The sequence below is a fragment of the Nycticebus coucang genome, chromosome 4, assembly GCF_027406575.1.
Source record: "Nycticebus coucang isolate mNycCou1 chromosome 4, mNycCou1.pri, whole genome shotgun sequence".
In the NCBI taxonomy this organism is placed as follows: Eukaryota; Metazoa; Chordata; class Mammalia; order Primates; family Lorisidae; genus Nycticebus; species Nycticebus coucang.
Window position 1 is genome coordinate 128001158 of NC_069783.1, and position 16291 is coordinate 128017448.

Below are 16291 nucleotides of genomic sequence, written 5' to 3' on the forward strand. Positions count from 1 at the left end.
AAAAGGAGGCAGAAGGAATCCAGTCTTTCCATAAGGAATAAGTCAGGGAATGACACCTGGGTGAACAGAAGAGAGGGCACTTACAATGCTCTTTGTCCAATAAAATGTTAAAAACGTGGGGGGGAACAGGAAATTAGATTCACATTGCTGTTGCAATTATTTCAGAAACTGTAAATAATGTAGCACAATAATAAAATCATAAATTAAACAATTTAAATGTGCTAGAGGAGGTACTGTTTAAAAGGCCTCTGGTGTATATTCCCACTTAAAGTAAGAAAAGCCTTTATAATGACTTCTGATATAATCTGTTTTCTCTAAATGTGGATAGCATATAGCTTTTTATTAAAGTAGGTTTATTCTACGATAAGGTTAACTCACTGTGAGAAATGTTTTTGTTAATACCACATACTTTGGATATTAGAGAGATAAAGAACTTTTGAATTTCACCTGAAGCCCAGTTGATGATTGTAATCTGTCACATGGCAGGAAGTGCTTCATGCCTTGTATTTAAATTTCATATTCCTTGAACCTGAGCTTGCTCATTTGTAAAATGCAATGTCACTGTTCACTGGATAGCCTAGTTACTTCAAACCGACAAAGGACTGCAGAAATTCAGCATCGATATTCTACCCTCCCACTCATATTGTTCTGTTACTACTTTCTTCTGTTTCTGATAGAATCTTACTTTCAGACTGAAGGTTTATGGCTCATATATACACTAGGATAAATTAGGATGTTGGTATGTTGAATATCACTTTTAGCAGTCTCAACTTTGGATGATGTACATTGTCAATCCCTACTAGATTATTAGGCTTAGAAGAGACTTCTGTGGAAGACTCAGCCTCCACGTAATTATCAGTACCAGGGGCCAGGTTGGGTATCACAATCTTCTAGTACCCATCACTGACAGCCTCCTGTGAGAACGTGACCACTCGGAGGAACACACAGTAGCTGTGTATCACGGTACAAGTAGGCACAGAAGCACTGCAGAATTTACTTAGTGCCTTGGACTCTGCAGTAGGCACGAGGGAAAGGGAACAGAACGGTGAAGAAAGAAGGGAAAGATCATATTGCCATGAACTCCTCGTTATAAGCCAGGCATGCCTATTGCAGATGTATAAAACTGTCCTGTCCTAAAACTTCAGCTTTCCTTTAAAAACTATAGTATATTTGAAAGAAAAATGTACCTGATGTGATCTAACGAGATGTCTGAGTCGTTGCCTTTGTACTAAATATGTGTTGCGAAATGACCTGATTGATTTAGGCTTGAACTGGCTTGATTTAGGCTTTCCTCTTACTGCTTCCTGAAAGAGGACTCTATGAAAGAAGAGGAGGAACTCACCTCGGTGTTGCTGGGCTGCAGCCCGACATTGTGGCTTGAGGCTGAAACGGCACTGTATTTCTGGAGGGAGATCTTCCATAAGGGAGAGCTCTTGGAAGGTCAAAGTGCTGGTCATGCCCTTTGGTCCTGTTCTCATGAGTTCACTGTCTCGAAGGTGACTCATCAGCATTCCGTATGGGTATTCGTGTCCTACACAGAAAAATCTAAGTGTACATTTCAGACTGACTGGTGCTGTCACCAGGTGTGCTACAAACAGAACATACTGCCCTTACTCCTGGAACTTTTGTTTGAAAGAACCCTTTTGTTGACTAAGTGATCATTTGCATGCTTGCAGTTAGAGATGCCTGCATAAGGCTGGTGGTCCTTCCATAGTAGTTTGAAGAGCAATTAGGGAGGAATTAGTACCTTAAGGCTACCTTGTTTGGAATAAATATGGAGATGATTTGGGGAGTTACATAATGTTGAGCCTTCCTGTGTTTGGATCTTAAAACATTGAAAGGTATTCTTGTTTTTTCTTTGACATTAACCAGACAATTACTCTACCTCTCACACTAGTATAATAAGGGTCAAAAAAGGAACCATTAGTGGCTAACGTTACATAAACAAAAGGAACAAGGAATATTACACTATGTCAAGCATCACTATCTTTACTATTATCTACCATATAATGTCTGTCTGTGAAAGACTTTTAATGACTCTTTATAGGTTGCATAAGTAGTCACTCAACAGTAATGGAACTGGCTTGATTTAGGCTTTCCTCTTACTGCTTCCCTTTGAGGTTGCTTTTCCCAGGTAATGATCAGAATAAAGAGATCAGGGCATTAGAAACACAATAAACAGATACAAAAAGAAATTTACATACTAGAGAAACTAAATCCTAGTCACCTGACTACAATGAGATTGTGGTTGTCACACTTTAAGTGATTGCATTGTCTTAGTGTCATCCTCAAATACCATTGTGCTTTGACATTTTAAACTGCAGAGATTAAGTTCCCTTCTATTCCTCTCTTATTAATGAATGTAATTCCCTGAACACTAACTCTTCCTTTCCACCTGGCATAGGCACAAAATGCAATGTCCCATTCCTATCAATTACTACAGCAACATTCAGCAAATGGAGCACAAGGAGTTTTCCATAACAGCAATAAAACAAACTCATTTATCAAAATAGGAAGCTGGTAATCTACAAGGGATGTGTGCAAGTCACATTACAATTAAAATGTCAAATAAAGAACTTTTGCAAACCCTTACCAATAAGGGGATATCCTTCCTTTTTCTTTCCAGAATTTACCCACAACTGGTAATCTGTGTCTGAGCCCTTGGAGATAAAACAATTGAAAGTTATAATAAATCTTTCAAGCTTGTTGACTAAATGAGGACATAGTTTGTGACATTGTATGCTTTGCAAAAGGAAAATTATGGATACTATAAATTCTTATCATGTTGAAGAGGATGGAGATGGATTCTGAAGATGCGAATGCCGATTCCTAGAACTAGTGTCTCTTTCCCCAGCCCCCAGTAGAGGACTCAGGAATCCTGCTTTTCTCCATCCAGTGATGGCTCAGGATTCATGAGCTGCAGTGGAGTCAGGCCCTCATTGTATAGACAGGCCATAAAATGTCAAATTGGAGGTCGGCTCACTAACAAAAAAAGAACAAACTTCCTGTTTTTTTTTTTTTTTTTTTTTTTGTGGTTTTTGGCCGGGGCTGGGTTTGAACCCGCCACCTCCAGCATATGGGACCAGCGCCCTACTCCTTGAGCCACAGGCACCACCCCAAACTTCCTGTTTCTAAAAGGTGAATTTCCTCTTGAAAGACTGGACTTCTTTAATCTTGAAACTTCTCAGAGAATACTGGACATCCAGTACAGCCCTGAAAAGACAACCTTGTTATCCAGAAAGACACAAATGCTGCTGTGTCTGTGATGACAAAGTAAAAAGGCAAATGCTGATCATTAGCTCAGCTACTTCTGAGCAGAAGAATGACCAACAGGCTTTGAGAGGATAGGTAGCTGGCACAGTTTCCACTGGCTTGAGTTTGGTTAAGTCCAGCACTGAGGACAGAAAAGAACAAGAATTCTACCTAGAAAATAACCCTAGTAGTCACGGAAAACAATACAATCGTTCACTGTTACAGTTAGGACCCAACAGCACTGTGAACTCCACTTGAAAAAACATTATACTAATTCATCAAATTTTGCTGAATCCTCTAGGAAGGATAAAATAAAAATGGTTCCAATAAAGCTAGAACAGAGAAATCTGTTGGCAATATTTCATATCCTAGCCTTGAAATTCAGATTAAAAATCATGGCCTACCTTTATAATGGAGAATTCTAGCTATGATGAATATCTTACAACCCACTCCCCTTTGCCCACCCAAAACATTCAGTTTGTGACATTGTCCCTGCCATGTCTCCTAGCTAAAATTTTTAATGTATATATGAAGAGTGTAACTGGGTTATAGCTTTCATATGAAAGCCATAAATTCATTTCATAGTAGGGATGAGTACATTGGTTACTTTTTTTTCCATTCTTGAGATACTTTCCTAAGAAGAATATGAAAATATGTCAAATGGTCTATAAAACCAGTGTATGGTGCCCCATGCTCGCATTAATGTACACAACTATGACTTAATAATAATAAAAAACCTTTAAATAAAAAATAAAATAAATAAATTCGAAAAGTAATCTAACACAATCTATTGTTTCCTGTGGCACCTGAAGACAAACTAAAAATCCCCTTCAATAGCTATCACCAAATATCCTCAATTCTTATTAAAAGTAATAGACATTTTTCCTGAAAATCTTGACCATTTTATTCAAAGTTTAAGAGCCAAATAAGAAAATAAATGATGTCATTCATCTTCCTTTCTACTCATGAAACTATCCCCTCCCTTAAATATAGGTGTACAGAATAAAAATCAATGCAGAGGTGCCTGCTTTACTCAGTTCATATACATTTAACTATATTACAAATCTCATGTAAGAAAGAAAGCAGATTTCTTATCCAAAATTTTGGTTGTCCTATGGTTTAGTCTTTCTCTTTTCAGTGTGATAATGAGGGTAATAAATAATTTGGTTACAATGTTTGCATTGCTTTGGTAAAGTCCCTGATGTAGTTGTGCCTTCCTATAGCACCACGAACAAGCAAATCCACATACATATAATGACATCATGGTGTATCTTAAGTGTGCATTATGTCATATAATAGCATTAGTGTGCTCTAATATCAGAGAGCCTCATTTGAGGAATGGCATTTTTACAGTGATTCCTTTAGTTCCTTTTTTTTTTTAATTCATTCCCTTTAACAAAAGGTACCCTTTCATTGTATGCTGTTGATATAATGGATAGAGACACAATGAGAAAACCTTCCAGTTCTCTTTCCTCTACCTCATCTTTGAATACTCTCATCTTCTCTACTACTACAATTTCAAAACACTCACCTGTGTCACAGAAAATGGAAAGGGACAAAAACTAAAGGCAAAACAGAAAGGAGTATGGTGTACACACTACAGCTCTTTGATTCTAGTGTCTAACACAAAATTTGTCTTTTTCTTTCCTGATTTATTAGAAGTACTAGCCAGCTTATTCTCAGGATGTGTGGTCAGCCAATGTTACTTTATGTAAAATGGTACACTGAGAAAATCCTTGAGAATTGGCCTTTCTGAGACTGATTGAACCTTGGAGAAATAACAGGATAGTTGCATGGAGGAGCAGTAGAAATATAGTGTCATGTAGGAAGGAGAAAAAGGAGTTCAAACTCTGTCAACACGGATCTTACATAAAAATATTATATTGTACAATTCTCATAGTGCAATCAAGGTACATATTATTTTTGAAAATTATAGTCCAATCTCATTCTGCCCTCAGTTTACATGAATCTAAAATAAGCCTGGAAGAATGCCAGCATGTATTAAGCTAATATTAAAGCTTATTCATTTTAATTTCTACATTTTAGGGGACAAAGTAATGGTATCTTTAATAATCAGGTTTCTTCTGATGAAAGGGATAAGATTATTATGTACTTAAAATATCAGTGTGTTTCTAATTAAGATCATCCAGCAGAGTAACTTACGGTTACTCTTAGAATTGACAAAACCATCTTCACAACTTCGTTGGCGGTGTGTGAGTTCTTTACTCTTATGGTTTTATACTGTAGGAAAAAAGAAATGAGAAATATAGCTGTGAATAAAGATATTAAATCAACTGAAGTAGTCTTGATTTTTTATGAAAAGAGTCAATCACAAGCTTCAGTAGAACACAATTGATAATAATTTACATGTATTCCTTTATAAATTGTACCTTTTAATATAATATTTCTCTGAAATTAAAAGTTGTGTGGCTGAAAAGTATTAAAGCTTAAGAAGTAAATAGGGGACCAAATGCTTTTTTTTTGGCACAGTACAGGGATGCAGCTCCCAATCAAAGTAAAATCAACAAACAAGGAAAAATCCACACTGCCTCATTTGTATATTTGTTTTCTCATAATGTAATTGGGAAAGTACAGAGAAAGCTGAACCTTTATTCTTTTCCTGAGTACTGGTTTTACAGTCCAGGCTTTTATTTTCTTGCAAGGCTTAAAGACAGTTTAGGCAAAACATGAATAATAACTGTTCACAAAAATATATTTACATTTTTATTGAGAATTTTCTATGTGTCAAACACTGTGGCTACTTTCCATATCCAATCCCTCTCATAGAAAGAATTGAAAATTTAAGATATCTCAGTTCTATTAACAACTCTACCATAGAGTCTATGATCTGTCTGTCATAGGTGTATGCTAAACAATAGCAAGAAACACTTATTTAAAAAGGAGATTAAAAAAAAAAATCAGCAAGATTCAAGCATATCATTGGACCTTGCAAAATTCCAAAAAGGCAACAGTCAAATCGAGAAAAATGATAGGTTATAAAGGAAAGAAATATTTTTCCATATACATAAGTTTTACAACAAATCAGTTATTTGGGCTATGTTCATGATAGAGAGGGCCTTAAAGGTACAAATAAGTATCATAAATGAGAATATAATGATATTTTAAAGATATGATAATAAAGCTATGGAAAATCTACAAATAATGTATCACTTATTTCTCCATTAACAGTAATTCTTTTCCATAAGCCAAATACTTGACATGACAAATTGGTTCTAAAGTTGTTTGTTAAGAAATTTTTATTTATATAAAGGATTTAAAATGTATCTACTTGAAATCAGAATCTTGGTATCGTCAAGGATTATGCCAAATTGAATGAGAGAACAACAGGGAAGATTTGATTACACCTATAGTGCATGTTACAAGGCTACATGTAAAACTTAGTAAATGTAGAATATAAATGTCTTAACACAATAACTAAGAAAATGCCAGGAAGGCTATGTTAACCAGTGTGATGAAAATATGTCAAATACTCTATAAAACCAGTGTAGGGTGCCCCATGATCACCTTAATGTACACAGCTATGATTTAATTAAAAAAAAAAAAAAAAAGATTTGAAGCCCCAACCCAGAGACTTTTTTGCCTGACGTGTCACAGGAATGTTAAATACTGGGCTTTGACTTAAGAATTGATTTTAAAAAAGGTTTCTGCTTTTTGTTAAGTCTAAATCCAACGCATTTAAAGAAATTATCTTATGGAGTTTTTTATAAAGTGAAGCGTCTATCTTCCCAATTACCTACTTAATAATAGTTTTTCTTATTACTTGGCACACATGTTCAGAATCATACTTACAGAAAGTGTACATGCCCACATGCCTTTGTGGTAGACTAAAAAAGTGAATTTCACCTGACACAGCTCTCTAGCTACTGAATAACAAAAACAAACAAACACAAATGGATAAGGTGCTATTTGGTTGCACAATAGCAGTATTCACTGACAGGTTGTGCACAGCTAAAGGAAGAAGACAGTACTTCCCCTTCAAGTGCTCCTAAGTGGGGGAATCACTCTGCAAGCAGAGCTCCGCAGAGAGACGCTTGCCGTGAAATCTGCTTCAGAGAGCAATGGACAGAGTGTGTCAAATCATCCACGACACTCTAGGGGACTAGTGGTATCAACAGAGCACCTGACCCACCATATCTTTCATCTTTTCCTAACTGAAGAGTGGAACATCATTCCTTTCTCAAGAACTCACATTTTAAAAAAGTGTTTCAAATAATTTATGGGGTTTTCCTTGAATATCCTCTTGTGACAATAACAAACCACCATAACAATTGAATAAAATCAGGTGGTAATAACAATATATTTATTTCCACTTTTCTACAGAAGATCTCTGTACTTTAATGCCTTAAAAATTTGAGTATTGCACTCAAGAAATGATATCTGGCAAATGGGTCTTGTTCAGAACATTTGAATAAGTTTTGCTTTTTAGCCAAAACATAACCATTTTTCACTACATAGTTTTCCACAAATGAAACCATTTTGTGTGCTAGAGCTGTGGTGAACTATGACAGAATATAGTATCATAAGATTATTCATAAAATTCCATCTAATTCATCATTGATAACATCCTGGATTTTGTAGTAAAATCAGTCATCAATTATATATTATAACTACAGTTAAACAATATTTATTTGACCCATGTTGCAAAAAATTGGGGCAGAAAAATCCTAATCCCCTAAAAATGTCACCTTTCCCACATCATTCACTTATTAACCTGAACAATTCAATCCATAACAACTCAAAAAACACACTTTTCAAAACCACTTTTTACTTCAGAATTGACAACTTGGAAAAAAATTCTTTATAATAATAGGAAATAATAATAAATAATTATAGGAAATAGCTCTGTGTGGAAATAACTTTACGACCATTCCCTGCAGCTGCTGTTGATGAGATCCAGGAAATAGTCATGCACAGGGACTAAGTAGATCTCTGACAGGCGGTATTCCTTCCGAGCGTAAATGTCAAATACTGTAGCTAAGAGAAGCTTCTCTTGCTTCCTGTCCTCCAGAGTTTGCTTTGCATAGATACAAAGACATAGATACACCTAGGAAATTGCATTTTTCCTTGTGCTACACACGCACAGTCCACCTGTCTGCCTGCCTGTCTCTCTTACGTGCAGTATCCCCAGTAATGTGATTTATGCAGAAACCTGGAATTAAATGTACTGCCTGATAATCACTTACATGGACACAATTGGCAACATCTTGAGTGTAGATTTTTAAGGGAATGTTCTTTGGGTCATCTTTGACTTTTTCCAGATCGATGTTCCTAATCAAATGCAAACACTGAGTTAGATGGAATTTGCTGAGAGATTATTTTCAAAATCAATCTGCTTTGCTAATATATTCAATATCCTCATGTGCCATGGTTATAGACATATGAGAAGACTCAGCAAAATCAGATCGCTTTCTAGGTTGGAAGAAAATAAACAGAAATTGGGATGTTGGACTAAGGCGCATAAAATAATAGGGGCCTCCATGTCTAGTGAGGTTTAAGAAGCATAAGCAGGTTAAGGCAGCTCTGGGTAACATTTTATCCTTATAGCTTCCCTGCCTTCTCTGGACAGGTCCACACCATACTGATAACAACAGAAGCATATGTAATACTTTGCAAGGGCAAAGCAAAGCAATGACATTTTGCCTCTCATGTTGCTCTCCGACAGAGTGCAAATCTTGAATACCTCTTGCTTGGGGAGGAGAAGGGGAGAGGAAGGAGGGAAGAACTATGGTTCTGACAGATGAGCCTAAATCTACCATTGAAATCTGTACACACAATGGTGGGCTAAAGAATTGGCTTTTGAGGTACTCAGCAAAAACCCTCCAGATATGGGAACTTAATACACACACTGAGGAAACTGTTAGTCCCAATTAGAAGACAGGAGGTGACAGGAAGGGTGGGAGGATATTCTTGACTACTTTCTGGTTGACATAAAATAACTAGACCTCAATGTTCTGAACAGTAATAGTCTCCTTCCTAGAAAGTAAGCCAAACATGTAAGGAAAGAACATATATAGCGACTAGTAGCTCCCAAATACTCCATACGGTACCTTATTTTTAGGACAAATGAACAATTTCTACTTAAGAGAAGAGAACAATCTGGGGCACATCTCTGCAGGAAAGGTTGAATTCATTTCTTGCATCGTAAAGATTAAAACTATATATGCTGAAAAACATACCACTGAAGAAGAGAAAGCCATTTGTCTTTTTCCTGTGAAGAACTGCAATCAGAGAAAATACAGGAAGAAAATCACACAAACTACTCAGGCTAGCATATTGAAGATTGTCAATCCTGATGAAAATAGAAACAGCCTGCTGTTACTGACATAGCTGCACATGGAAGATGCAACCTCAGCATAACTGTGTTCTGGACATGCCCAAAGGGAAAATGTCCTTTTGGAGAAATTTCAAAATCAACTCTAGTTATAGTAAATTATTTTTTATGGATTCTACACAGACCCTCTGTTTCACTGAGTTTCTACAAGTGGTTTTATATGAGCAAGGGTGGTAGCTCTTACAGTGCCAAGAATACTTGATGTATAATCCAACACTTGCTTTTCCCACATCTGTAAAGCTGGATTAGTTATCTCAAATGTAGTGTGTTTGTAGCTTAAAGCATCATAGGATGGAAAGTATGCCTAATACCGAGATAAAAGAGGGGAAGGCGAAATTTGGCATATGGACGAAAATATCTTGGCTCAGCAATCAAAATGTTTTCAGAGATGTCAACATTTAAATACATACTGAAGAATTATAATTTAGCAAATGAGTTCATAGAAAACTTACCTTCAAGTAATACACCCTGTTTAAGCTCAATTCATTTCCAATTAAATGGCTATTTATTAATAGTTTTCTCCAGCTGTATTTAATTCTTTTTTTTTTTTTTTTGATTTTTGGCCAGGGCTGGGTTCGAACCCTCCACCTCTGCATATGGGACCGGCGCCCTACTCCTTGAGCCACAGGCACCACCCTAATTCTTAAACTTATAAATAAAATGAACTTTAGACCAATTTGGTCTTCTCTGAAACCTTCTCGCTAATCTCTTCAGAGAAATTGGAAACCTTAGTTATTTTCTTGATCCAACAAAATCCACTTCAGAAGTATTTGTATTTTTTTCTGATTTTTGTTGCTTTGCAACATTCTGCATAAGCAATATCTCAGAACTGGCCACCAGAAAGCACATAGCATCTTGTCAACCAATAGTTAATGATGCAAACTCCATCTTTCATCAATTATTACATTTTCTTTTTTAAAACACCCACATTTTCAGAGTTCATGTCAAAGCTGGGGTTTATTCAGTGTTGAGAATATATGAGACATATTCTTTATACCCACTCACTTTATTCAAAGAAGTTAAAAAATCTTTCATTTTAAGAGACTTAGTAATTTTGTAACTTTTATTTGACAAATAACATGTATAGAGAATTCTGCACAAAGCTGAAGTGTAACACACCTCCATGACCACCATCCAGAATATGAAACAGACAATCACCATGGAAGGTCCACTGATGTTCCTATTCAGCCTGTGGTTGTCACCATTCCTACTTTCCATAGCAGAGAATAGTTTGCTTGTCTTGGTACTTTCAGTAAATATAATCATACAGTATATGCTAATTTGGCCTAGCTGCTTTGATTCCACATTACATTTGTGAAATGTATCTGGATTACTGCCTGCAGCTTTAGATCATTACTTCTCATTGCTCTATGGTGTTCACTGGTTTGACAACATAGCATACATTGCTTCAAAAAATAAATTACCAACTATGTCGGGCAAACTCTGTAATCTTCTTATTTGTGTAAACTTCTTAGGTTTTCCCTTCCTCTTGCTCTATCCTACATTCAAGGAGTTATTTTCTTTCATAGTTCTTAATATCATACAATTTTACAGGATAAAAAACAAAAGTGCTCTAAAAGGAACGGTTATCTTTGAGTTTATAAAGACACTTTAGCTCTCTGTTGGTAAAAGCACTTAAGACTATGAAAAATATAATACTAATATTCAGAAGGGAAAGAAGTTTGTCTTAAAGGTAAGAAAGTAAAGACATATTGGAAGATTATCTCAAAGATGGAGGACATAAAGTTCTGTCTTGCTGAGGGCAAGCTGGGGACCATGTCACTCCAATAAGCTGTCTTTAGGGGAAAAAGGAGCCCAAGGAAATTCTTTTCAAGAGCAATTATCAGCCAAAACTCCACACCTTTTTCTAAGAAAATAATCTTAATTTTAAAATAATGGCAGATTTTAAGCAAAGTTATAAAAATAAGTTGGAGAGCCCCTGCATCCTTCTCACCCACTTTAACTTTCCTCTAATGTTATCCTTTTACAATATCATGACTATTTTTTAAAGCTAAGAAAACAATCTTGGGACACTATTCTTCAAATAAAGTAAGTTCTTGACTTTATTCAGACATCACTGGGTTTCCATTAATGTCCTTTTTCTGGCCTAGGAGCTAATCAAGTATCCATAGTACATTTAATTATCATGTTACCTTAGAAATTGAGAGAGAGGGGAAGAAGGGGTGGAGGATGGGCAGAGGGTGGGTGATTGGTGGGATTACACCTGCAGTGCATCTTACAAGGGTACATGTGAAACTTAGTAAATGTAGAATATAATTGTCTTAATACAATAACTAAGAAAATGCCAGGAAGGCTATGTTAACCAGTGTGATGAAAATGTGTCAAACTGTTTATACAATCAGTGTATGGTGCCCCATGATCGCATTAATGTACACAGCTATGATTTAATATTAATAAAAAAAGGCATTTAAATGGTGACATGTATTTATACTTCTAAATAGCCCCCACTTTTCTGTAGTAGGAATGAAAAGCTTGGGTACTTTAAAACTTTGTACTTGTCATTTTTCTGCATTACTTGAATTTTTAATCATGATTTTATGTTATTTTTATGAATATAACAAATAAATTATGTGACCAGGGCCAAAAAGAAAAAAGAAATTGATCTATGACAGTTTCTCAGTCTTTCCCTGTTTTTGCCTCTTTACTTTTATAGTTTTGAGGTATACTAGTCAGTGATGTTATAGAATGACTCTCAATTTGTGTTACTTGGATGATTTTCTCATTATTACAATAGAATTATGTTTTTCTATTGGGGGAGAGGACCATGGAGGTAAATTGCTTTTAACATGATATATCAAGAAGTACATGATATCCACATGCCATCACTGGAGATATTAACCTTGACCACTTGGTTCAAGAGACATTGTTTGAGCAATAATGTGTATATAAAACTTGTTTCCACATTCCCCAACCCCTCCTTTCTTATAAAGCTTCATGAAAATTATTTGATTAAAAAGGTTGTGTGGTCACAACAATCACAACAAATAGATTCTCTGTACATGGAACTCCAAGGAGGTCAAGCAATAGAAAATGAGGATATCTATGGATGCCTGCCATGAAAAATAAGACATGCAAGGAAAGATAAAAACATATTTTCTTTCCAAATAAGTTCTTAAAATCTAGACTTAACCTCTTTTATGTTTACAAGGATGAAGCTAGAAAATATTTTTTCTTAGTTAAGTATCTCAGGAACAGAAAAAAAAAATCCAATGTACTCAGTACTACTGTGAAACCAATTTATAAGGACTCACACTTGCATATGAAAAATGAACCACAACTCTAGCCTAGGATGAAGGAGGAAAGGAGAGGGAGAGGGGAAGGGAAAGGGTTGTGTTGATAGAGGGAGGATTAGTAGGGGAACCACACCTATGGAGCACATTGCAAGTACAAGTTGGTTCTATCAGGTGAAGAACACAAATGTCTAAATGTTTTAATTGGGTAAATGAAGTGAAGGCTATGTTGATTAGTGGGAGTAAGCATTCCAATTTGTACCTATACTCAACACATTGAATCCAAAAATGCCATAAACGTGTTCATGATCTATGCACCAATGACTTAATAAAAAAAAAAAAAAGGAAAAAACAAAAACTCTTGTGGATGGCACTAGTGCAGAGTAGAATGCCATGATATCCCTGTCTTTACTAGAGAAGGTTAACAGCTTGAATAACTTTAGTCCTTTGGCTTTTGGATGAAGCCTTAACAGTTTGATGGTGCTGGGCAGAAAAGCAGAATGAAAAGCATCAGGTTCGTGCATAGGACCCTACATCTTTAAGGGAAAAACAAATCCTGAAGGTATTCAAATTCGCAGCTGTGATTTTTCCCTCCCCCCAAACTGAAAAGTACCAACTAAAACAGTCAGGAGAAGAGGAAACAAATTCTTTAATCCTACAATCCAGGAAATAATGAATCCTGGAAAACTGAGGTTTACTCCTTAAAATCTATACTTTGCTCTCAACTCCCACATTTCCATAGAAACTAAATCAACACTTGATACAGAATTCACAACCCTGTATGTCATGATATCAATTTTGTTTGTAGGATGAAAAACTACTTCTTTAGTGAAATTTGGAGGATAAATCAGTTATGCAAACTAAATCAGAATATTTTATAAAATTAGCTTCATGCATGCCATTTCAGTGGCTTCGAAAGACTTATGAAATTCAAAGGCTCAGTATGTAAAACAAACACCTAGCCATTAGGAAAGGGGATGTTGAAGAGGGAGTTGAAGGGTTTGACCAATCTACTCCCCTTTAATATCCCTAGAAGTTCAAGTCCCCTTTGTTGTTTTAGTATGCAGGAAGGGTGGAGAACGAAGACTTCATTCTTGGCAAGGGAGAGCACCCCCAGAAACAGAGGAATATTAAACAATGAGCTGAGTGAGTTGGAACAAAGAAAAGTCAGCTAGTTTACATTTAAGCTAGCCAATGCTAGCAAGCTTCCTGCCTTTTCTGAAATTCTAGCCTGATAGGGATAGAGCTTTTAAACACCTCGGCTGGGTCTGTGAGCACTCTGAGGAAAAATGGCCACAGAAGAGACTATGGCAAAGACCTATAAAGATACATTAGCTGGGTCATTTCCTGAATAGTAAACAGGCAAAGCAGATACCCATTTGGGATATTTGAATTTCCTTGGGCAGAAACCAAGGGAGTAGCTCAAACCCTGAGATATGGGTGGAAGAGCTTAAATCCCTTATCCTGGAGGAAGATCCTCTGTGGTGGTGATGGGAGGAAAATTCCTGCCTCTCCCTGATTCCTCAGAGGAGATTAACACCAGTGGTGTTTTACTAAACAGGGAAGTAATGGAGTTTAACACCTCCTTAGAAATCTGTGTGTGCGATCTCAAGCAGGATGCTGTCTCATTATAAGGCTCAGATTTCAGATTTCTCAAGTCTACTCAAACCCTTAAAAAACAAATACAATAGGGGCTGATATGCTCACTCAAAGAATGTGCTGGCATCTTTGTTCTCTCCCTCATCTTACCCTCTGGGCAAATGAATATTTATGAAGCAGAATCGATCAAACACTCTGGGCCATTGCTGGAATCCCCCAAACAGTCAATGGACCCTTGACTTCCCACCTTTAATTTTGTTCTCTGTCTCATGTCTCTTTCTTTGCCATTGTTTCTAACATTATATTTCTTCAGTCAGTTGCTGCCACTTCCACAGGTCTTAGTGGACCCTGCCCCCATGGCAGGACACTGACACACAAGAGCCCCTTTAAAAGAGATTGGCCAAACCAAGATAAATGACTACAAGAGTTCCCAATAGTGGTGTTACTTTTCATACAGTTTAAGCCAAAATCTCTTAGGGGAAACATGTCACACAAGTGTATTGGTTTAATTAGGTGTAAAAATCAGTTATAGATTTCATAAACAATCAGAATAAAATGTTATCTTTCTACCAATTTGGGGAATAAAATTGGCCTGAAGTTTGCCCTCTCATCACAGAAATGACCACAATAGCTCAGCAAGGTAAATATAGGACAAGCTGTGGTTCTTACTTGAAAGTGGCCACAAAGTTCTGAGTGGGCCAGCCCAAGATGAAGGACTTCACAGCCTCAGTGTTGCCTTCTCCCTCTTCAGCCAAACAGCTGGTTGTCCACATATCTGATAATTTAATTGTGTTTTTTGTCTTGAATTTCTTGATGCACCTAGAAAGATGAAAACAAAAGGACCTCTGACTATTTTGTTTCTTAAATTTTATGGGAGATTTCGTACTTGTGATAATTGTCTCATAGGCTTCTATGATCTTCAGGGCCTATGACAGTCAACTGTAATGTGGTTATCTCCCTTGTTCCAAAAAAGCCTTTAATACATTTGGTGAAAAATTTACTCCTCATGCATGTACATACAGAGAAATGAACATAAAATAGCCACTTCGTTTTTCTATTCATTGAGCATTGCGTTTGGAGCAAATGTCTTAACTTTAAATTTACTACTTTTACAAATATTTACTCATTTATTATATAAGACTTATATCCAAAAAGACTTCAAGGACGATCACAAAACTCTACAGGTTTTATTAAAATGTTTATCAAATTTTCATGTCAAAAGAGAGCCACAGAAAAAACCTGAGATTGGAAGAATTTATAATGTGTTTTCACCTGAGAGGTTATAAGATTTTCTAGTCTGTAGCAGCATAGAATATTTTACATTTTCAACCTTAAGATTTTGGTGAAACTTTCCCCCCTTATACTCTTGCTTAAATTGAAAAATATAGGCTAAAAAGGAATAGAAGAAAAGCAGGTTTGACAGAATCAATATTAATCTCTCAAGATGTAGAAGGTGATCTATTTTTAATACAGAAGTGAAATTGCTTTCAGAAAATTCCCACCTAATCCTCCTTAGACCCACATGGTAGAAACCATCATATCCCTTCATTTAATAGACATATTTTCTGCTCAGACAGACTGGAAAATTGAACAGAAGACATTGAGTAGGATGAAGTGAATACACAGGAAGACTTGGGTCCCTTTAAGCATTCAGAACCTTTGTGGCAAAACTAAAGTAAAATCTAAGAGACCTCATATATGCAAGTATCCCTGAAACTATGATTCATGAGATATTTATGGCTAAAACTCTTAAACAGAACTTACAAAGATCACAAAGATACTATAGGAAGTATAGAATCCTGCATATGGAGAATCTAGTTTGAACTGCTTCCCCTAG

General features: G+C 36.1%; 1 long non-coding RNA gene across 1 annotated transcript; it reads right to left on the reverse strand.

Moving 5' to 3' along the window:
- Window positions 1-8493: 8493 nt before the first annotated feature.
- On the reverse strand, window positions 8494-15246 carry LOC128584738 (uncharacterized). Its single transcript, XR_008379717.1, has 3 exons — window positions 15124-15246; window positions 9450-9491; window positions 8494-8541 (listed from the first exon to the last, which is right to left on the reverse strand). It is a non-coding gene; the product is annotated as an uncharacterized LOC128584738 (long non-coding RNA).
- Between the last annotated feature and the right edge of the window lie 1045 nt (window positions 15247-16291).